Genomic DNA, 22,650 nt, shown 5'->3' with positions numbered 1-22,650 from the left:
TTAAAACTGGAAACCCAGGGAAATCCAAGATGGGGTGACTTGTGGGGCTCTGACCTGATTCTGTTACCCAGAATCCTTTGCAAACCTCAAAATGTGGCTAAAAAAACACATGTTCCTCACATTTCTGTGGCAGAAAGTTCTGGAATCTGAGAGGAGGTACACATTTCCTTCCACCCAGCGTTCCCCCAAGTCTCCCGATAAAAATTATACCTCACTTGTGTGGGTAGGCCTAGCGCCCGCGACAGGAAATGCCCTAAAGCACAACGTGGACACAACCCATTTTTTGACAGAAAACAGAGCTGTATTTTGCAAAGTGCCTACCTGTAGATTTTGGCCTCTAGCTCAGCCGGCACCTAGGGAAACCTACCAAACCTGTGCATTTCTGAAAACTAGAGACCTAGGGGAATCCAAGATGGGGTGACTTGTGGGGCTCTGACCAGGTTCTGTTACCCAGAATCCTTTGCAAACCTCAAAATTTGGCTAAAAAAACACATGTTCCTCACATTTCTGTGGCAGAAAGTTCTGGAATCTGAGAGGAGGCACAAATTTCCTTCCACCCAGCGTTTCCCCAAGTCTCCCGATAAAAATGATACCTCACTTGTGTGGGTAGGCCTAGCGCCCGCGACAGGAAAAGCCCCAAAGCACAACGTGGACACATCCCATTTTTTGACAGAAAACAGAGCTGTATTTTGCAAAGTGCCTACCTGTAGATTTTGGCCTCTAGCTCAGCCGGCACCTAGGGGAACCTACCAAACCTGTGCATTTCTGAAAACTAGAGACCTAGAGGAATCCAAGATGGGGTGACTTGTGGGGCTCTGACCAGGTTCTGTTACCCAGAATCCTTTGTAAACCTCAAAATTTAGCTAAAAAAACACATGTTCCTCACATTTCTGTGGCAGAAAGTTCTGGAATCTGAGAGGAGGCACAAATTTCCTTCCACCCAGCGTTCCCCCAAGTCTCCCGATAAAAATGATACCTCACTTGTGTGGGTAGGCCTAGCGCCCACGAAAGGAAATGGCCCAAAACACAGCGTGGACACATCACATTTTTTCATAGAAAACAGTGCCTACCTGTAGATTTTGCCCTCTAGCTCAGCCGGCACCTAGGGAAACCTACCAAACCTGTGCATTTCTGAAAACTAGAGACCTAGGGGAATCCAAGATGGGGTGACTTGTGGGGCTCTGACCAGGTTCTGTTACCCAGAATCCTTTGCAAACCTCAAAATTTGGCTAAAAAAACACATGTTCCTCACATTTCTGTGGCAGAAAGTTCTGGAATCTGAGAGGAGGCACAAATTTCCTTCCACCCATTGTTCCCCCAAGTCTCCTGATAAAAATGATACCTCACTTGTGTGGGTAGGCCTAGCGCCCGCGACAGGAAATGCCCCAAAGCACAACGTGGACACATCCCATTTTTTGACAGAAAACAGAGCTGTATTTTGCAAAGTGCCTACCTGTAGATTTTGGCCTCTAGCTCAGCCGGCACCTAGGGTAACCTACCAATCCTGTGCATTTCTGAAAACTAGAGACCTAGGGGAATCCAAGATGGCGTGACTTGTGGGGCTCTGACTAGATTCTGTTATGCAGAATCCTTTGCAAACCTCAAAGTTTGGCTAAAAAAACACATGTTCCTCACATTTCTGTGGCAGAAAGTTCTGGAATCTGAGAGGAGGCACAAATTTCCTTCCACCCAGCGTTCCCCCAAGTCTCCCGATAAAAATTATACCTCACTTGTGTGGGTAGACCTAGCGCCCGCGACAGGAAATGCCCCAAAGCACAACGTGGACAAATCCCATTTTTTGACAGAAAACAGAGCTGTATTTTGCAAAGTGCCTACCTGTAGATTTTGGCCTCTAGCTCAGCCGGCACCTAGGGAAACCTACCAAACCTGTGCATTTCTGAAAACTAGAGACCTAGGGGAATCCAAGATGGGGTGACTTGTGGGGCTCTGGCCAGGTTCTGTTACCCAGAATCCTTTGCAAACCTCAAAATTTGGTTAAAAAAACACACGTTCCCCACATTTCTGTGGCAGAAAGTTCTGGAATCTAAGAGGAGGCACAAGCTTCCTTCCACCCAGCGTTCCCCCAAGTCTCCTGATAAAAATGATACCTCACTTGTGTGGGTAGGCCTAGCGCCCACGAAAGGAAATGGCCCAAAACACAACGTGGACACATCACATTTTTTCATAGAAAACAGTGCCTACCTGTGGATTTTGGCCTGTAGCTCAGCCGGCACCTGATGAAATCTAGAAAACCAGCGCATTTTTGAAAACTGGAAACCTAGGGGAATCCAAGATGCGGTGACTTGCGGGGCTCTGACCAGATTATGTTACCCAGAATCCTTTGCAAACCTCAAAATTTGGCTAAAAAAACACATGTTCCTCATATTTCTGTGGAAGAAAGTTCTGGAATCTGAGAGGAGGCACAAATTTCCTTCCACCCAGCGTTCCCCCAAGTCTCACGATAAAAATGATACCTCACTTGTGTGGGTAGGCCTAGCGCCCGTGACAGGAAATGCCCCAAAGCACAACGTGGACACATCCCATTTTTTGACAGAAAACAGAGCTGTATTTTGCAAAGTGCCTACCTGTAGATTTTGGCCTCTAGCTCAGCCGGCACCTAGGGAAACCTACCAAACCTGTGCATTTCTGAAAACCAGAGACCTAGGGGAATCCAAGATGGGGTGACTTGTGGGGCTCTGACCAGATTCTGTTACCCATAAACCTTTGCAAACCCCAAAATTTGGCTAAAAAAACACAAGTTCCTCACATTTCTGTGGCAGAAAGTTCTGGAATCTGAGAGGAGGCGCAAATTTCCTTCCACCCAGCGTTCCCCCAACTCTCCCGATAAAAATGATTCCTCACTTGTGTGGGTAGGCCTAGCGCCCGCGACAGGAAATGCCCCAAAGCACAACGTGGACACATCCCATTTTTTGACAGAAAACAGAGCTGTATTTTGCAAAGTGCCTACCTGTAGATTTTGGCCTCTAGCTCAGCCGGCACTTAGGGAAACCTACCAAACCTGTGCATTTCTGAAAACTAGAGACCTAGGGGAATCCAAGATGGGGTGACTTGTGGGGCTCTGACCAGATTCTGTTACTCAGAATCCTTTGCAAACCTCAAAATGTGGCTAAAAAAACACATGTTCCTCACATTTCTGTGGCAGAAAGTTCTGGAATCTGAGAGGAGGCACAAATTTCCTTCCACCCAGCGTTCCCCCAAGTCTCCCCATAATTATGATACCTCACTTGTGTGGGTAGGCCTAGCGCCTGCAACAGGAAATGCCCCAAAGCACAACGTGGACACATCACATTTTTTGACAGAAAACAGAGCTGTATTTTGCAAGTGCCTACCTGTAGATTTTGGCCTCTAGCTCAGCCGGCACCTAAGGAAACCTACCAAACCTGTGCATTTCTGAAAACTAGAGACCTCGGGGAATCCAAGATGGGGTGACTTGTGGGGCTCTGGCCAGGTTCTGTTACCCAGAATCCTTTGCAAACCTCAAAATCTGGCTAAAAAAACACATGTTCCTCACATTTCTGTGGCAGAAAGTTCTGGAATCTAAGAGGAGGCACAAATTTCCTTCCACCCAGCGTTCCCCCAAGTCTCCTGATAAAAATGATACCTCACTTGTGTGGGTAGGCCTAGCGCCCACGAAAGGAAATGGCCCAAAACACAACGTGGACACATCACATATTTTCATAGAAAACAGTGCCTACCTGTGGATTTTGGCCTGTAGCTAAGCCGGGACCTGGGGAAATCTAGAAAACCAGCGCATTTTTTGAAAACTGGAAACCTAGGGGAGTCCAAGATGCGTTGACTTGTGGGGCTCTGACCAGATTCTGTTACCCAGAATCCTTTGCAAACCTCAAAATTTGGCTAAAAAAACACATGTTCCTCATATTTCTGTGGAAGAAAGTTCTGGAATCTGAGAGGAGGCACAAATTTCCTTCCACCCAGCGTTCCCCCAAGTCTCACGATAAAAATGATACCTCACTTGTGTGGGTAGGCCTAGCGCCCGTGACAGGAAATACCCCAAAGCACAACGTGGACACATCCCATTTTTTGACAGAAAACAGAGCTGTATTTTGCAAAGTGCCTACCTGTAGATTTTGGCCTCTAGCTCAGCCGGCACCTAGGGAAACCTACCAAACCTGTGCATTTCTGAAAACTAGAGACCTAGGGGAATCCAAGATGGGGTGACTTGTGGGGCTCTGACCAGGTTCTGTTACCCAGAATCCTTTGCAAACCTCAAAATTCAGCTAAAAAAACACATGTTCCTCAGATTTCTGTGGCAGAAAGTTCTGGAATCTGAGAGGAGGCACAAATTTCCTTCCACCCAGAGTTCCCCCAAGTCTCCCGATAAAAATGATACCTCACTTGTGTGGGTAGGCCTAGCGCCCACGAAAGGAAATGGCCCAAAACACAACGTGGACACATCACCTTTTTTCATAGAAAACAGTGCCTACCTGTGGATTTTGGTCTGTATCTCAGCCGGCACCTGGGGAAACCTAGCAAACCAGTGCATTTTTGAAAACTGGAAACCGAGGGGAATCCAAGATGGGGTGACTTGTGGGGCTCTGACCTGATTCTGTTACCCAGAATCCTTTGCAAACCTCAAAATGTGGCTAAAAAAACACATGTTCCTCACATTTCTGTGGCAGAAAGTTCTGGAATCTTAGAGGAGGCACATATTTCCTTCCACCCAGCGTTCCCCCAAGTCTCCCGATAAAAATTATACCTCACTTGTGTGGGTAGGCCTAGCGCCCGCGACAGGAAATGACCTAAAGCACAACGTGGACACATCCCATTTTTTGACAGAAAACAGAGCTGTATTTTGCAAAGTGCCTACCTGTAGATTTTGGCCTCTAGCTCAGCCGGCACCTAGGGAAACCTACCAAACCTGTGCATTTCTGAAAACTAGAGACCTAGGGGAATCCAAGATGGGGTGACTTGTGGGGCTCTGACCAGATTCTGTTACCCAGAATCCTTTGCAAACCTCAAAATTTGGCTAAAAAAACACATGTTCCTCACATTTCTGTGGCAGAAAGTTCTGGAATCTGAGAGGAGGCACAAATTTCCTTCCACCCAGCGTTCCCCCAAGTCTCCCGATAAAAATGATACCTCACTTGTGTGGGTAGGCCTAGCGCCCACGAAAGGAAATGGCCCAAAACACAACGTGGACACATCACATATTTTCATAGAAAACAGTGCCTACCTGTGGATTTTGGCCTGTAGCTCAGCCGGCACCTGGGGAAACCTAGCAAACCAGTGCATTTTTGAAAACTGGAAACCCAGGGGAATCCAAGATGGGGTGACTTGTGGGGCTCTGACCTGATTCTGTTACCCAGAATCCTTTGCAAACCTCAAAGTGTGGCTAAAAAAACACATGTTCCTCATATTTCTGTGGCAGAAATTTCTGGAATCTGAGAGGAGGTACACATTTCCTTCCACCCAGCGTTCCCCCAAGTCTCCCGATAAAAATTATACCTCACTTGTGTGGGTAGGCCTAGCGCCCGCGACAGGAAATGCCCTAAAGCACAACGTGGACACATCCCATTTTTTGACAGAAAACAGAGCTGTATTTTGCAAAGTGCCTACCTGTAGATTTTGGCCTCTAGCTCAGCCGGCACCTAGGGAAACCTACCAAACCTGTGCTTTTCTGAAAACTAGAGACCTAGGGGAATCCAAGATGGGGTGACTTGTGGGGCTCTGACCAGATTCTGTTACCCAGAATCCTTTGCAAACCTCAAAATTTGGCTAAAAAAACACATGTTCCTCACATTTCTGTGGCAGAAAGTTCTGGAATCTGAGAGGAGGCACAAATTTTCTTTCCACCCAGCGTTCCCCCAAGTCTCCTGATAAAAATGATACCTCACTTGTGTGGGTAGGCCTAGCGCCCACGAAAGGAAATGGCCCAAAACACAACGTGGACACATCACCTTTTTTCATAGAAAACAGTGCCTACCTGTGGATTTTGGCCTGTATCTCAGCCGGCACCTTTGGAAACCTAGCAAACCAGTGCATTTTTGAAAACTGGAAACCCAGGGGAATCCAAGATGGGGTGACTTGTGGGGCTCTGACCTGATTCTGTTACCCAGAATCCTTTGCAAACCTCAAAATGTGGCTAAAAAAACACATGTTCCTCACATTTCTGTGGCAGAAAGTTCTGGAATCTTAGAGGAGGCACATATTTCCTTCCACCCAGCGTTCCCCCAAGTCTCCCGATAAAAATTATACCTCACTTGTGTGGGTAGGCCTAGCGCCCGCGACAGGAAATGCCCTAAAGCACAACGTCGACACATCCTATTTTTTGACAGAAAACAGAGCTGTATTTTGCAAAGTGCCTACCTGTAGATTTTGGCCTCTAACTCAGCCGGCACCTACGGAAACCTACCAAACCTGTGCATTTCTGAAAAATTGAGACCTAGGGGAATCCAAGATGGGGTGACTTGTGGGGCTCTGACCAGGTTCTGTTACCCAGAATCCTTTGCAAACCTGAAAATTTGGCTAAAAAAACACATGTTCCTCAAATTTCTGTGGCAGAAAGTTCTGGAATATGAGAGGAGGCACAAATTTCCTTCCACCCAGCGTTCCCCCAAGTCTCCCGATAAAAATGATACCTCACTTGTGTGGGTAGGCATAGCGCCCGCAACAGGAAATGCCCCAAAGCACAACGTGGACACATCCCATTTTTTGACAGAAAACAGAGCTGTATTTTGCAAAGTGCCTACCTGTAGATTTTGGCCTCTAGCTCAGCCGGCACCTAGGGAAACCTACCAAACCTGTTCATTTCTGAAAACTAGAGACCTAGGGGAATCCAAGATGGGGTGACTTGTGGGGCTCTGACCAGGTTCTGTTACCCAGAATCCTTTGCAAACCTCAAAATTCAGCTAAAAAAACACATGTTCCTCAGATTTCTGTGGCAGAAAGTTCTGGAATCTGAGAGGAGGCACAAATTTCCTTCCACCCAGTGTTCCCCCAAGTCTCCCGATAAAAATGATACCTCACTTGTGTGGGTAGGCCTAGCGCCCACGAAAGGAAATGGCCCAAAACACAACGTGGACACATCACATTTTTTCATAGAAAACAGTGCCTACCTGTGGATTTTGGCCTGTAGCTCAGCCGGCACCTGGGGAAACCTAGCAAACCAGTGCATTTTTGAAAACTGGAAACCCAGGGGAATCCAAGATGGGGTGACTTGTGGGGCTCTGACCTGATTCTGTTACCCAGAACCCTTTGCAAACCTCAAAATGTGGCTAAAAAAACACATGTTCCTCACATTTCTGTGGCAGAAAGTTCTGGAATCTGAGAGGAGGTACACATTTACTTCCACCCAGCGTTCCCCCAAGTCTCCCGATAAAAATTATACCTCACTTGTGTGGGTAGGCCTAGCGCCCGCGACAGGAAATGCCCTAAAGCACAACGTGGACACATCCCATTTTTTGACAGAAAACAGAGCTGTATTTTGCAAAGTGCCTACCTGTAGATTTTGGCCTCTAGCTCAGCCGGCACCTAGGGTAACCTACCAATCCTGTGCATTTCTGGAAACTAGAGACCTAGGGGAATCCAAGATGGCGTGACTTGTGGGGCTCTGACTAGATTCTGTTATGCAGAATCCTTTGCAAACCTCAAAGTTTGGCTAAAAAAACACATGTTCCTCACATTTCTGTGGCAGAAAGTTCTGGAATCTGAGAGGAGGCACAAATTTCCTTCCACCCAGCGTTCCCCCAAGTCTCCCGATAAAAATTATACCTCACTTGTGTGGGTAGGCCTAGCGCCCACGACAGGAAATGCCCCAAAGTACAACGTGGACAAATCCCATTTTTTGACAGAAAACAGAGCTGTATTTTGCAAAGTGCCTACCTGTAGATTTTGGCCTCTAGCTCAGCCGGCACCTAGGGAAACCTACCAAACCTGTGCATTTCTGAAAACTAGAGACCTAGGGGAATCCAAGATGGGGTGACTTGTGGGGCTCTGGCCAGGTTCTGTTACCCAGAATCCTTTGCAAACCTCAAAATTTGGTTAAAAAAACACATGTTCCCCACATTTCTGTGGCAGAAAGTTCTGGAATCTAAGAGGAGGCACAAGCTTCCTTCCACCCAGCGTTCCCCCAAGTCTCCTGATAAAAATGATACCTCACTTGTGTGGGTAGGCCTAGCGCCCACGAAAGGAAATGGCCCAAAACACAACGTGGACACATCACATTTTTTCATAGAAACCAGTGCCTACCTGTGGATTTTGGCCTGTAGCTCAGCCGGCACCTGGGGAAATCTAGAAAACCAGCGCATTTTTGAAAACTGGAAACCTAGGGGAATCCAAGATGCGGTGACTTGTGGGGCTCTGACCAGATTCTGTTACCCAGAATCCTTTGCAAACCTCAAAATTTGGCTAAAAAAACACATGTTCCTCATATTTCTGTGGAAGAAAGTTCTGGAATCTGAGAGGAGGCACAAATTTCCTTCCACCCAGCGTTCCCCCAAGTCTCACGATAAAAATGATACCTCACTTGTGTGGGTAGGCCTAGCGCCCGTGGCAGGAAATGCCCCAAAGCACAACGTGGACACATCCCATTTTTTGACAGAAAACAGAGCTGTATTTTGCAAAGTGCCTACCTGTAGATTTTGGCCTCTAGCTCAGCCGGCACCTAGGGAAACCTACCAAACCTGTGCATTTCTGAAAACTAGAGACCTAGGGGAATCCAAGATGGGGTGACTTGTGGGGCTCTGACCAGATTCTGTTACCCATAAACCTTTGCAAACCCCAAAATTTGGCTAAAAAACACAAGTTCCTCACATTTCTGTGGCAGAAAGTTCTGGAATCTGAGAGGAGGCGCAAATTTCCTTCCACCCAGCGTTCCCCCAAGTCTCCCGATAAAAATGATACCTCACTTGTGTGGGTAGGCCTAGCGCCCGCGACAGGAAATGCCCCAAAGCACAACGTGGACACATCCCATTTTTTGACAGAAAACAGAGCTGTATTTTGCAAAGTGCCTACCTGTAGATTTTGGCCTCTAGCTCAGCCGGCACTTAGGGAAACCTACCAAACCTGTGCATTTCTGAAAACTAGAGACCTAGGGGAATCCAAGATGGGGTGACTTGTGGGGCTCTGACCAGATTCTGTTACTCAGAATCCTTTGCAAACCTCAAAATGTGGCTAAAAAAACACATGTTCCTCACATTTCTGTGGCAGAAAGTTCTGGAATCTGAGAGGAGGCACAAATTTCCTTCCACCCAGCGTTCCCCCAAGTCTCCCCATAATTATGATACCTCACTTGTGTGGGTAGGCCTAGCGCCTGCAACAGGAAATGCCCCAAAGCACAACGTGGACACATCACATTTTTTGACAAAAAACAGAGCTGTATTTTGCAAAGTGCCTACCTGTAGATTTTGGCCTCTAGCTCAGCCGGCACCTAAGGAAACCTACCAAACCTGTGCATTTCTGAAAACTAGAGACCTCGGGGAATCCAAGATGGGGTGACTTGTGGGGCTCTGGCCAGGTTCTGTTACCCAGAATCCTTTGCAAACCTCAAAATTTGGCTAAAAAAACACATGTTCCTCACATTTCTGTGGCAGAAAGTTCTGGAATCTAAGAGGAGGCACAAATTTCCTTCCACCCAGCGTTCCCACCAGTCTCCTGATAAAATTGATACCTCACTTGTGTGGGTAGGCCTAGCGCCCACGAAAGGAAATGGCCCAAAACACAACGTGGACACATCACATATTTTCATAGAAAACAGTGCCTACCTGTGGATTTTGGCCTGTAGCTCAGCCGGCACCTGGGGAAATCTAGAAAACCAGCGCATTTTTTGAAAACTGGAAACCTAGGGGAATCCAAGATGCGGTGACTTGTGGGGCTCTGACCAGATTCTGTTACCCAGAATCCTTTGCAAACCTCAAAATTTGGCTAAAAAAACACATGTTCCTCATATTTCTGTGGAAGAAAGTTCTGGAATCTGAGAGGAGGCACAAATTTCCTTCCACCCAGCGTTCCCCCAAGTCTCACGATAAAAATGATACCTCACTTGTGTGGGTAGGCCTAGCGCCCGTGACAGGAAATACCCCAAAGCACAACGTGGACACATCCCATTTTTTGACAGAAAACAGAGCTGTATTTTGCAAAGTGCCTACCTGTAGATTTTGGCCTCTAGCTCAGCCGGCACCTAGGGAAACCTACCAAACCTGTGCATTTCTGAAAACTAGAGACCTAGGGGAATCCAAGATGGGGTGACTTGTGGGGCTCTGACCAGATTCTGTTACCCATAAACCTTTGCAAACCTCAAAATTTGGCTAAAAAAACACATGTTCCTCACATTTCTGTGGCAGAAAGTTCTGGAATCTGAGAGGAGGCACAAATTTCCTTCCACCCAGCGTTCCCCCAAGTCTCCCCATAATTATGATACCTCACTTGTGTGGGTAGGCCTAGCGCCTGCAACAGGAAATGCCCCAAAGCACAACGTGGACACATCACATTTTTTGACAGAAAACAGAGCTGTATTTTGCAAGTGCCTACCTGTAGATTTTGGCCTCTAGCTCAGCCGGCACCTAAGGAAACCTACCAAACCTGTGCATTTCTGAAAACTAGAGACCTCGGGGAATCCAAGATGGGGTGACTTGTGGGGCTCTGGCCAGGTTCTGTTACCCAGAATCCTTTGCAAACCTCAAAATCTGGCTAAAAAAACACATGTTCCTCACATTTCTGTGGCAGAAAGTTCTGGAATCTAAGAGGAGGCACACATTTCCTTCCACCCAGCGTTCCCCCAAGTCTCCTGATAAAAATGATACCTCACTTGTGTGGGTAGGCCTAGCGCCCACGAAAGGAAATGGCCCAAAACACAACGTGGACACATCACATATTTTCATAGAAAACAGTGCCTACCTGTGGATTTTGGCCTGTAGCTAAGCCGGGACCTGGGGAAATCTAGAAAACCAGCGCATTTTTTGAAAACTGGAAACCTAGGGGAGTCCAAGATGCGTTGACTTGTGGGGCTCTGACCAGATTCTGTTACCCAGAATCCTTTGCAAACCTCAAAATTTGGCTAAAAAAACACATGTTCCTCATATTTCTGTGGAAGAAAGTTCTGGAATCTGAGAGGAGGCACAAATTTCCTTCCACCCAGCGTTCCCCCAAGTCTCACGATAAAAATGATACCTCACTTGTGTGGGTAGGCCTAGCGCCCGTGACAGGAAATACCCCAAAGCACAACGTGGACACATCCCATTTTTTGACAGAAAACAGAGCTGTATTTTGCAAAGTGCCTACCTGTAGATTTTGGCCTCTAGCTCAGCCGGCACCTAGGGAAACCTACCAAACCTGTGCATTTCTGAAAACTAGAGACCTAGGGGAATCCAAGATGGGGTGACTTGTGGGGCTCTGACCAGGTTCTGTTACCCAGAATCCTTTGCAAACCTCAAAATTCAGCTAAAAAAACACATGTTCCTCAGATTTCTGTGGCAGAAAGTTCTGGAATCTGAGAGGAGGCACAAATTTCCTTCCACCCAGAGTTCCCCCAAGTCTCCCGATAAAAATGATACCTCACTTGTGTGGGTAGGCCTAGCGCCCACGAAAGGAAATGGCCCAAAACACAACGTGGACACATCACCTTTTTTCATAGAAAACAGTGCCTACCTGTGGATTTTGGTCTGTATCTCAGCCGGCACCTGGGGAAACCTAGCAAACCAGTGCATTTTTGAAAACTGGAAACCGAGGGGAATCCAAGATGGGGTGACTTGTGGGGCTCTGACCTGATTCTGTTACCCAGAATCCTTTGCAAACCTCAAAATGTGGCTAAAAAAACACATGTTCCTCACATTTCTGTGGCAGAAAGTTCTGGAATCTTAGAGGAGGCACATATTTCCTTCCACCCAGCGTTCCCCCAAGTCTCCCGATAAAAATTATACCTCACTTGTGTGGGTAGGCCTAGCGCCCGCGACAGGAAATGCCCTAAAGCACAACGTGGACACATCCCATTTTTTGACAGAAAACAGAGCTGTATTTTGCAAAGTGCCTACCTGTAGATTTTGGCCTCTAGCTCAGCCGGCACCTAGGGAAACCTACCAAACCTGTGCATTTCTGAAAACTAGAGACCTAGGGGAATCCAAGATGGGGTGACTTGTGGGGCTCTGACCAGATTCTGTTACCCAGAATCCTTTGCAAACCTCAAAATTTGGCTAAAAAAAACACATGTTCCTCACATTTCTGTGGCAGAAAGTTCTGGAATCTGAGAGGAGGCACAAATTTCCTTCCACCCAGCGTTCCCCCAAGTCTCCCGATAAAAATGATACCTCACTTGTGTGGGTAGGCCTAGCGCCCACGAAAGGAAATGGCCCAAAACACAACGTGGACACATCACATATTTTCATAGAAAACAGTGCCTACCTGTGGATTTTGGCCTGTAGCTCAGCCGGCACCTGGGGAAACCTAGCAAACCAGTGCATTTTTGAAAACTGGAAAACAAGGGGAATCCAAGATGGGGTGACTTGTGGGGCTCTGACCTGATTCTGTTACCCAGAATCCTTTGCAAACCTCAAAGTGTGGCTAAAAAAACACATGTTCCTCATATTTCTGTGGCAGAAATTTCTGGAATCTGAGAGGAGGTACACATTTCCTTCCACCCAGCGTTCCCCCAAGTCTCCCGATAAAAATTATACCTCACTTGTGTGGGTAGGCCTAGCGCCCGCGACAGGAAATGCCCTAAAGCACAACGTGGACACATCCCATTTTTTGACAGAAAACAGAGCTGTATTTTGCAAAGTGCCTACCTGTAGATTTTGGCCTCTAGCTCAGCCGGCACCTAGGGAAACCTACCAAACCTGTGCTTTTCTGAAAACTAGAGACCTAGGGGAATCCAAGATGGGGTGACTTGTGGGGCTCTGACCAGATTCTGTTACCCAGAATCCTTTGCAAACCTCAAAATTTGGCTAAAAAAACACATGTTCCTCACATTTCTGTGGCAGAAAGTTCTGGAATCTGAGAGGAGGCACAAATTTTCTTTCCACCCAGCATTCCCCCAAGTCTCCTGATAAAAATGATACCTCACTTGTGTGGGTAGGCCTAGCGCCCACGAAAGGAAATGGCCCAAAACACAACGTGGACACATCACCTTTTTTCATAGAAAACAGTGCCTACCTGTGGATTTTGGCCTGTATCTCAGCCGGCACCTTTGGAAACCTAGCAAACCAGTGCATTTTTGAAAACTGGAAACCCAGGGGAATCCAAGATGGGGTGACTTGTGGGGCTCTGACCTGATTCTGTTACCCAGAATCCTTTGCAAACCTCAAAATGTGGCTAAAAAAACACATGTTCCTCACATTTCTGTGGCAGAAAGTTCTGGAATCTTAGAGGAGGCACATATTTCCTTCCACCCAGCGTTCCCCCAAGTCTCCCGATAAAAATTATACCTCACTTGTGTGGGTAGGCCTAGCGACCGCGACAGGAAATGCCCTAAAGCACAACGTCGACACATCCTATTTTTTGACAGAAAACAGAGCTGTATTTTGCAAAGTGCCTACCTGTAGATTTTGGCCTCTAACTCAGCCGGCACCTAGGGAAACCTACCAAACCTGTGCATTTCTGAAAAATTGAGACCTAGGGGAATCCAAGATGGGGTGACTTGTGGGGCTCTGACCAGGTTCTGTTACCCAGAATCCTTTGCAAACCTGAAAATTTGGCTAAAAAAACACATGTTCCTCAAATTTCTGTGGCAGAAAGTTCTGGAATATGAGAGGAGGCACAAATTTCCTTCCACCCAGCGTTCCCCCAAGTCTCCCGATAAAAATGATACCTCACTTGTGTGGGTAGGCATAGCGCCCGCAACAGGAAATGCCCCAAAGCACAACGTGGACACATCCCATTTTTTGACAGAAAACAGAGCTGTATTTTGCAAAGTGCCTACCTGTAGATTTTGGCCTCTAGCTCAGCCGGCACCTAGGGAAACCTACCAAACCTGTTCATTTCTGAAAACTAGAGACCTAGGGGAATCCAAGATGGGGTGACTTGTGGGGCTCTGACCAGGTTCTGTTACCCAGAATCCTTTGCAAACCTCAAAATTCAGCTAAAAAAACACATGTTCCTCAGATTTCTGTGGCAGAAAGTTCTGGAATCTGAGAGGAGGCACAAATTTCCTTCCACCCAGTGTTCCCCCAAGTCTCCCGATAAAAATGATACCTCACTTGTGTGGGCAGGCCTAGCGCCCACGAAAGGAAATGGCCCAAAACACAACGTGGACACATCACATTTTTTCATAGAAAACAGTGCCTACCTGTGGATTTTGGCCTGTAGCTCAGCCGGCACCTGGGGAAACCTAGCAAACCAGTGCATTTTTGAAAACTGGAAACCCAGGGGAATCCAAGATGGGGTGACTTGTGGGGCTCTGACCTGATTCTGTTACCCAGAACCCTTTGCAAACCTCAAAATGTGGCTAAAAAAACACATGTTCCTCACATTTCTGTGGCAGAAAGTTCTGGAATCTGAGAGGAGGTACACATTTCCTTCCACCCAGCGTTCCCCCAAGTCTCCCGATAAAAATTATACCTCACTTGTGTGGGTAGGCCTAGCGCCCGCGACAGGAAATGCCCTAAAGCACAACGTGGACACATCCCATTTTTTGACAGAAAACAGAGCTGTATTTTGCAAAGTGCCTACCTGTAGATTTTGGCCTCTAGCTCAGCCGGCACCTAGGTTAACCTACCAATCCTGTGCATTTCTGGAAACTAGAGACCTAGGGGAATCCAAGATGGCGTGACTTGTGGGGCTCTGACTAGATTCTGTTATGCAGAATCCTTTGCAAACCTCAAAGTTTGGCTAAAAAAACACATGTTCCTCACATTTCTGTGGCAGAAAGTTCTGGAATCTGAGAGGAGGCACAAATTTCCTTCCACCCAGCGTTCCCCCAAGTCTCCCGATAAAAATTATACCTCACTTGTGTGGGTAGGCCTAGCGCCCACGACAGGAAATGCCCCAAAGTACAACGTGGACAAATCCCATTTTTTGACAGAAAACAGAGCTGTATTTTGCAAAGTGCCTACCTGTAGATTTTGGCCTCTAGCTCAGCCGGCACCTAGGGAAACCTACCAAACCTGTGCATTTCTGAAAACTAGAGACCTAGGGGAATCCAAGATGGGATGACTTGTGGGGCTCTGGCCAGGTTCTGTTACCCAGAATCCTTTGCAAACCTCAAAATTTGGTTAAAAAAACACATGTTCCCCACATTTCTGTGGCAGAAAGTTCTGGAATCTAAGAGGAGGCACAAGCTTCCTTCCACCCAGCGTTCCCCCAAGTCTCCTGATAAAAATGATACCTCACTTGTGTGGGTAGGCCTAGCGCCCACGAAAGGAAATGGCCCAAAACACAACGTGGACACATCACATTTTTTCATAGAAACCAGTGCCTACCTGTGGATTTTGGCCTGTAGCTCAGCCGGCACCTGGGGAAATCTAGAAAACCAGCGCATTTTTGAAAACTGGAAACCTAGGGGAATCCAAGATGCGGTGACTTGTGGGGCTCTGACCAGATTCTGTTACCCAGAATCCTTTGCAAACCTCAAAATTTGGCTAAAAAAACACATGTTCCTCATATTTCTGTGGAAGAAAGTTCTGGAATCTGAGAGGAGGCACAAATTTCCTTCCACCCAGCGTTCACCCAAGTCTCACGATAAAAATGATACCTCACTTGTGTGGGTAGGCCTAGCGCCCGTGGCAGGAAATGCCCCAAAGCACAACGTGGACACATCCCATTTTTTGACAGAAAACAGAGCTGTATTTTGCAAAGTGCCTACCTGTAGATTTTGGCCTCTAGCTCAGCCGGCACCTAGGGAAACCTACCAAACCTGTGCATTTCTGAAAACTAGAGACCTAGGGGAATCCAAGATGGGGTGACTTGTGGGGCTCTGACCAGATTCTGTTACCCATAAACCTTTGCAAACCCCAAAATTTGGCTAAAAAACACAAGTTCCTCACATTTCTGTGGCAGAAAGTTCTGGAATCTGAGAGGAGGCGCAAATTTCCTTCCACCCAGCGTTCCCCCAAGTCTCCCGATAAAAATGATACCTCACTTGTGTGGGTAGGCCTAGCGCCCGCGACAGGAAATGCCCCAAAGCACAACGTGGACACATCCCATTTTTTGACAGAAAACAGAGCTGTATTTTGCAAAGTGCCTACCTGTAGATTTTGGCCTCTAGCTCAGCCGGCACTTAGGGAAACCTACCAAACCTGTGCATTTCTGAAAACTAGAGACCTAGGGGAATCCAAGATGGGGTGACTTGTGGGGCTCTGACCAGATTCTGTTACTCAGAATCCTTTGCAAACCTCAAAATGTGGCTAAAAAAACACATGTTCCTCACATTTCTGTGGCAGAAAGTTCTGGAATCTGAGAGGAGGCACAAATTTCCTTCCACCCAGCGTTCCCCCAAGTCTCCCCATAATTATGATACCTCACTTGTGTGGGTAGGCCTAGCGCCTGCAACAGGAAATGCCCCAAAGCACAACGTGGACACATCACATTTTTTGACAAAAAACAGAGCTGTATTTTGCAAAGTGCCTACCTGTAGATTTTGGCCTCTAGCTCAGCCGGCACCTAAGGAAACCTACCAAACCTGTGCATTTCTGAAAACTAGAGACCTCGGGGAATCCAAGATGGGGTGACTTGTGGGGCTCTGGCCAGGTTCTGTTACCCAGAATCCTTTGCAAACCTCAAAATTTGGCTAAAAAAACACATGTTCCTCACATTTCTGTGGCAGAAAGTTCTGGAATCTAAGAGGAGGCACAAATTTCCTTCCACCCAGCGTTCCCCCAAGTCTCCCCATAATTATGATACCTCACTTGTGTGGGTAGGCCTAGCGCCTGCAACAGGAAATGCCCCAAAGCACAACGTGGACACATCACATTTTTTGACAAAAAACAGAGCTGTATTTTGCAAAGTGCCTACCTGTAGATTTTGGCCTCTAGCTCAGCCGGCACCTAGGGAAACCTACCAAACCTGTGCTTTTCTGAAAACTAGAGACCTAGGGGAATCCAAGATGGGGTGACTTGTGGGGCTCTGACCAGATTCTGTTACCCAGAATCCTTTGCAAACCTCAAAATTTGGCTAAAAAAACACATGTTCCTCACATTTCTGTGGCAGAAAGTTCTGGAATCTGAGAGGAGGCACAAATTTCCTTCCACCCAGCGTTCCCCAAAGTCTCCCCATAATTATGATACCTCACTTGTGTGGGTAGGCCTAGCGCCTGCAACAGGAAATGCCCCAAAGCACAACGTGGACACATCACATTTTTTGACAAAAAACAGAGCTGTATTTTGCAAAGTGCCTACCTGTAGATTTTGGCCTCTAGCTCAGCCGGCACCTAGGGAAACCTACCAAACCTGTGCTTTTCTGAAAACTAGAGACCTAGGGGAATCCAAGATGGGGTGACTTGTGGGGCTCTGACCAGATTCTGTTACCCAGAATCCTTTGCAAACCTCAAAATTTGGCTAAAAAAACACATGTTCCTCACATTTCTGTGGCAGAAAGTTCTGGAATCTGAGAGGAGGCACAAATTTTCTTTCCACCCAGCGTTCCCCCAAGTCTCCTGATAAAAATGATACCTCACTTGTGTGGGTAGGCCTAGCGCCCACGAAAGGAAATGGCCCAAAACACAACGTGGACACATCACCTTTTTTCATAGAAAACAGTGCCTACCTGTGGATTTTGGCCTGTATCTCAGCCGGCACCTTTGGAAACCTAGCAAACCAGTGCATTTTTGAAAACTGGAAACCCAGGGGAATCCAAGATGGGGTGACTTGTGGGGCTCTGACCTGATTCTGTTACCCAGAATCCTTTGCAAACCTCAAAATGTGGCTAAAAAAACACATGTTCCTCACATTTCTGTGGCAGAAAGTTCTGGAATCTTAGAGGAGGCACATATTTCCTTCCACCCAGCGTTCCCCCAAGTCTCCCGATAAAAATTATACCTCACTTGTGTGGGTAGGCCTAGCGCCCGCGACAGGAAATGCCCTAAAGCACAACGTCGACACATCCTATTTTTTGACAGAAAACAGAGCTGTATTTTGCAAAGTGCCTACCTGTAGATTTTGGCCTCTAACTCAGCCGGCACCTAGGGAAACCTACCAAACCTGTGCATTTCTGAAAAATTGAGACCTAGAGGAATCCAAGATGGGGTGACTTGTGGGGCTCTGACCAGGTTCTGTTACCCAGAATCCTTTGCAAACCTGAAAATTTGGCTAAAAAAACACATGTTCCTCAAATTTCTGTGGCAGAAAGTTCTGGAATATGAGAGGAGGCACAAATTTCCTTCCACCCAGCGTTCCCCCAAGTCTCCCGATAAAAATGATACCTCACTTGTGTGGGTAGGCATAGCGCCCGCAACAGGAAATGCCCCAAAGCACAACGTGGACACATCCCATTTTTTGACAGAAAACAGAGCTGTATTTTGCAAAGTGCCTACCTGTAGATTTTGGCCTCTAGCTCAGCCGGCACCTAGGGAAACCTACCAAACCTGTTCATTTCTGAAAACTAGAGACCTAGGGGAATCCAAGATGGGGTGACTTGTGGGGCTCTGACCAGGTTCTGTTACCCAGAATCCTTTGCAAACCTCAAAATTCAGCTAAAAAAACACATGTTCCTCAGATTTCTGTGGCAGAAAGTTCTGGAATCTGAGAGGAGGCACAAATTTCCTTCCACCCAGTGTTCCCCCAAGTCTCCCGATAAAAATGATACCTCACTTGTGTGGGTAGGCCTAGCGCCCACGAAAGGAAATGGCCCAAAACACAACGTGGACACATCACATTTTTTCATAGAAAACAGTGCCTACCTGTGGATTTTGGCCTGTAGCTCAGCTGGCACCTGGGGAAACCTAGCAAACCAGTGCATTTTTGAAAACTGGAAACCCAGGGGAATCCAAGATGGGGTGACTTGTGGGGCTCTGACCTGATTCTGTTACCCAGAACCCTTTGCAAACCTCAAAATGTGGCTAAAAAAACACATGTTCCTCATATTTCTGTGGAAGAAAGTTCTGGAATCTGAGAGGAGGCACAAATTTCCTTCCACCCAGCGTTCCCCCAAGTCTCACGATAAAAATGATACCTCACTTGTGTGGGTAGGCCTAGCGCCCGTGGCAGGAAATGCCCCAAAGCACAACGTGGACACATCCCATTTTTTGACAGAAAACAGAGCTGTATTTTGCAAAGTGCCTACCTGTAGATTTTGGCCTCTAGCTCAGCCGGCACCTAGGGTAACCTACCAATCCTGTGCATTTCTGGAAACTAGAGACCTAGGGGAATCCAAGATGGCGTGACTTGTGGGGCTCTGACTAGATTCTGTTATGCAGAATCCTTTGCAAACCTCAAAGTTTGGCTAAAAAAACACATGTTCCTCACATTTCTGTGGCAGAAAGTTCTGGAATCTGAGAGGAGGCACAAATTTCCTTCCACCCAGCGTTCCCCCAAGTCTCCCGATAAAAATTATACCTCACTTGTGTGGGTAGGCCTAGCGCCCACGACAGGAAATGCCCCAAAGTACAACGTGGACAAATCCCATTTTTTGACAGAAAACAGAGCTGTATTTTGCAAAGTGCCTACCTGTAGATTTTGGCCTCTAGCTCAGCCGGCACCTAGGGAAACCTACCAAACCTGTGCATTTCTGAAAACTAGAGACCTAGGGGAATCCAAGATGGGATGACTTGTGGGGCTCTGGCCAGGTTCTGTTACCCAGAATCCTTTGCAAACCTCAAAATTTGGTTAAAAAAACACATGTTCCCCACATTTCTGTGGCAGAAAGTTCTGGAATCTAAGAGGAGGCACAAGCTTCCTTCCACCCAGCGTTCCCCCAAGTCTCCTGATAAAAATGATACCTCACTTGTGTGGGTAGGCCTAGCGCCCACGAAAGGAAATGGCCCAAAACACAACGTGGACACATCACATTTTTTCATAGAAACCAGTGCCTACCTGTGGATTTTGGCCTGTAGCTCAGCCGGCACCTGGGGAAATCTAGAAAACCAGCGCATTTTTGAAAACTGGAAACCTAGGGGAATCCAAGATGCGGTGACTTGTGGGGCTCTGACCAGATTCTGTTACCCAGAATCCTTTGCAAACCTCAAAATTTGGCTAAAAAAACACATGTTCCTCATATTTCTGTGGAAGAAAGTTCTGGAATCTGAGAGGAGGCACAAATTTCCTTCCACCCAGCGTTCCCCCAAGTCTCACGATAAAAATGATACCTCACTTGTGTGGGTAGGCCTAGCGCCCGTGGCAGGAAATGCCCCAAAGCACAACGTGGACACATCCCATTTTTTGACAGAAAACAGAGCTGTATTTTGCAAAGTGCCTACCTGTAGATTTTGGCCTCTAGCTCAGCCGGCACCTAGGGAAACCTACCAAACCTGTGCATTTCTGAAAACTAGAGACCTAGGGGAATCCAAGATGGGGTGACTTGTGGGGCTCTGACCAGATTCTGTTACCCATAAACCTTTGCAAACCCCAAAATTTGGCTAAAAAACACAAGTTCCTCACATTTCTGTGGCAGAAAGTTCTGGAATCTGAGAGGAGGCGCAAAATTCCTTCCACCCAGCGTTCCCCCAAGTCTCCCGATAAAAATGATACCTCACTTGTGTGGGTAGGCCTAGCGCCCGCGACAGGAAATGCCCCAAAGCACAACGTGGACACATCCCATTTTTTGACAGAAAACAGAGCTGTATTTTGCAAAGTGCCTACCTGTAGATTTTGGCCTCTAGCTCAGCCGGCACTTAGGGAAACCTACCAAACCTGTGCATTTCTGAAAACTAGAGACCTAGGGGAATCCAAGATGGGGTGACTTGTGGGGCTCTGACCAGATTCTGTTACTCAGAATCCTTTGCAAACCTCAAAATGTGGCTAAAAAAACACATGTTCCTCACATTTCTGTGGCAGAAAGTTCTGGAATCTGAGAGGAGGCACAAATTTCCTTCCACCCAGCGTTCCCCCAAGTCTCCCCATAATTATGATACCTCACTTGTGTGGGTAGGCCTAGCGCCTGCAACAGGAAATGCCCCAAAGCACAACGTGGACACATCACATTTTTTGACAAAAAACAGAGCTGTATTTTGCAAAGTGCCTACCTGTAGATTTTGGCCTCTAGCTCAGCCGGCACCTGAGGAAACCTACCAAACCTGTGCATTTCTGAAAACTAGAGACCTCGGGGAATCCAAGATGGGGTGACTTGTGGGGCTCTGGCCAGGTTCTGTTACCCAGAATCCTTTGCAAACCTCAAAATTTGGCTAAAAAAACACATGTTCCTCACATTTCTGTGGCAGAAAGTTCTGGAATCTAAGAGGAGGCACAAATTTCCTTCCACCCAGCGTTCCCACCAGTCTCCTGATAAAATTGATACCTCACTTGTGTGGGTAGGCCTAGCGCCCACGAAAGGAAATGGCCCAAAACACAACGTGGACACATCACATATTTTCATAGAAAACAGTGCCTACCTGTGGATTTTGGCCTGTAGCTCAGCCGGCACCTGGGGAAATCTAGAAAACCAGCACATTTTTTGAAAACTGGAAACCTAGGGGAATCCAAGATGCGGTGACTTGTGGGGCTCTGACCAGATTCTGTTACCCAGAATCCTTTGCAAACCTCAAAATTTGGCTAAAAAAACACATGTTCCTCATATTTCTGTGGAAGAAAGTTCTGGAATCTGAGAGGAGGCACAAATTTCCTTCCACCCAGCGTTCCCCCAAGTCTCACGATAAAAATGATACCTCACTTGTGTGGGTAGGCCTAGCGCCCGTGACAGGAAATACCCCAAAGCACAACGTGGACACATCCCATTTTTTGACAGAAAACAGAGCTGTATTTTGCAAAGTGCCTACCTGTAGATTTTGGCCTCTAGCTCAGCCGGCACCTAGGGAAACCTACCAAACCTGTGCATTTTTGAAAACTAGAGACCTAGGGGAATCCAAGATGGGGTGACTTGTGGGGCTCTGACCAGATTCTGTTACCCATAAACCTTTGCAAACCTCAAAATTTGGCTAAAAAAACACATGTTCCTCACATTTCTGTGGCAGAAAGTTCTGGAATCTGAGAGGAGGCACAAATTTCCTTCCACCCAGCGTTCCCCCAAGTCTCCCCATAATTATGATACCTCACTTGTGTGGGTAGGCCTAGCGCCTGCAACAGGAAATGCCCCAAAGCACAACGTGGACACATCACATTTTTTGACAAAAAACAGAGCTGTATTTTGCAAAGTGCCTACCTGTAGATTTTGGCCTCTAGCTCAGCCGGCACCTAAGGAAACCTACCAAACCTGTGCATTTCTGAAAACTAGAGACCTCGGGGAATCCAAGATGGGGTGACTTGTGGGGCTCTGGCCAGGTTCTGTTACCCAGAATCCTTTGCAAACCTCAAAATTTGGCTAAAAAAACACATGTTCCTCACATTTCTGTGGCAGAAAGTTCTGGAATCTAAGAGGAGGCACAAATTTCCTTCCACCCAGCGTTCCCACCAGTCTCCTGATAAAATTGATACCTCACTTGTGTGGGTAGGCCTAGCGCCCACGAAAGGAAATGGCCCAAAACACAACGTGGACACATCACATATTTTCATAGAAAACAGTGCCTACCTGTGGATTTTGGCCTGTAGCTCAGCCGGCACCTGGGGAAATCTAGAAAACCAGCGCATTTTTTGAAAA

Source organism: Pleurodeles waltl, chromosome 4_1 (assembly GCF_031143425.1).
Source record: "Pleurodeles waltl isolate 20211129_DDA chromosome 4_1, aPleWal1.hap1.20221129, whole genome shotgun sequence".
NCBI classification, from domain to species: Eukaryota; Metazoa; Chordata; class Amphibia; order Caudata; family Salamandridae; genus Pleurodeles; species Pleurodeles waltl.
Note: the sequence above shows the minus strand (reverse complement) of the source record.